This window comes from Belonocnema kinseyi, chromosome 10 (assembly GCF_010883055.1).
Source record: "Belonocnema kinseyi isolate 2016_QV_RU_SX_M_011 chromosome 10, B_treatae_v1, whole genome shotgun sequence".
Lineage (NCBI taxonomy): Eukaryota > Metazoa > Arthropoda > Insecta > Hymenoptera > Cynipidae > Belonocnema > Belonocnema kinseyi.
The window spans coordinates 72,458,165-72,460,285 of NC_046666.1; positions in this window are offsets into that span (position 1 = coordinate 72,458,165).

A 2,121-nucleotide genomic window follows, 5' to 3' on the forward strand; every position below is an offset into this window, starting at 1 on the left:
GGTCGGGACTCCCGATCGGGAAACCCGATCGGTGCCCGATCGGTCTCATAATAATACATTTTAAGCATTTCGCGAATAAAAAGAGATTTATAAAGTATAAATATTATTATTTATTAAATATCAAAATGACTTTAAGTTAATTCTATTTAACTAGAACCTTAAAAAAAGTGTTTTTTAGTGTAGGGTCCTCTGCTTTCGATGGCTACACCCATCTTTGGAATTTCCAATAATTGTTCCAATATGACTTAAAGCCGCTTCCTCTGTTGTTTCTGTGTTTTCATCGCTCATGGAATTATCACTGATCGCTGCTTCTGCTTCTAAAAAAAGTAAAATAAATTAATTATAAAACTCTCAGGCTGGCCGCTGGACTGGAAAACCGGAAAATGGCTGGGAATTTGTTGAAATAGAGAAAATCCGGGAAACGACAGTGATTTTATTTTTTTACCGGAAATCTTGTAAATATTTAAAAAACAAATCCGCCTAAGTACGATTTCAAAATTTTTTAAATAATAAATTGTCTTGTTATCGATTTCAATGATGACATCATTCAGCTCACAATGCGTAATGTAAAAATCTTTTACTTTAGAAATTTTTCATTTTAGGTTTTTATTTTTAATTTAGAGAATTTCAAATGACAGTCTTGAAGACTTAATAAACTAAAAATTAAAACCGTTTAAAGTTGAGCATTTTGTATAAAAAATATTTGTATTTTATTAACAGTAAATATAAATAAATAAATTTTAAAATGAATATGTAATTTAGGTATTAAAAGGGAACAATAATTCACTTTACAAAACAATTCGAAACCCGCCCAAGATTCAGAATTTTCCAGATTTTAACGTGGAAAAAATTAACTGTTTCAATTCGAAATCTTAGTCATTAAATAATGTAAACGTCTGCCTAAAACTTTATAAACTATTTTTATATCAAAAATAACTTCACAATAATGTATTTGTAATTAAAGGCTTTCTTTAAATTTAAAATATTGTTTCAGTTTGAAATAATCAATTTTTTATGCATTCGATTAAACATTTTTTAATTAAAGAAAAAAAAACAAATATTTCATATGTAGCAATAATTGACGGTTCATTTAAGAATAATTAATTGAAACCAAATATTTTTAAATTAGCAATTTGAAACTGAATTGTTTAATATAGAAAGCCTTGAATCGTTAAAATTTGGAAGAGCTTTTAAACTTCGAACGTTTCAATTTTGATGGTTCTTTTTTAAAAATTTAAAGCTTGAAATGATTTAAAATAATTTAAAAGTTTCAAAAGAATAAAAACTTCTTGGTACGATTCGTAGGAAAATTGAAAATAATTTTAAAGTTTGAAATATTATTTAAAAATAATATTCAAAAAGATTTTAAGATTTCCAAGATTGTTAAAAAAGAATGTGGAAGATTTTAAGAATTTTCTTAAATTTTCCAGGGCTTTCTCAATGTTATAGAGAACTTTCTTTTCATTTTAAAAGATATTTAAAAATTCTAAAAAAAATTTTAAATAAGTTTAACCTTGAATAAATTTAAAACAACTTCTACATTTCTCAAGATTTTGAAATAAAATTTTGAAGCCTTACAACGATGTTTAAAGTATTTAGGATAAAAATAATGTAACTTCCAATTTAAGAAATGTTAAGTTAAACAAATTAAATTTTTAAATTTTTAACGTATTTAGCTTGAAATTGTTCAAAATAATATAATTTAAAACAATTTTAAAGTTTACTGATTCTTTTAATATACACCTTTGAAAATGATAACGTGAATTTATATTTTTAGAATTGAATCTGACTCTTTGAACTCATTATTTTTTTAAAATTCTAAACTTTTGCAGTTTATGTGCATTTCATGTGAAGTTGTTTAATTGAAAAGTGTTAGAGCCTTTCATTTTTTACGTTTAAATTACTGAGCAATTGAGTACAACATTTTTTAATTAAAAAACTCTTACAATTCAATTTCAAAAGTTTAAAATGTAAGAGTTTAATTTGGAGTGATTTAATTGGTAGATTATTTTTTGTTAGTGCAAATGGAAAAATTTTTAGCTTTAGAGTTCGAATTTTTTAATTTTATTGATCGTGAAAAATGTTTGCGAACCTGGAAAAAACCGGGAATTTTTGTCTTGG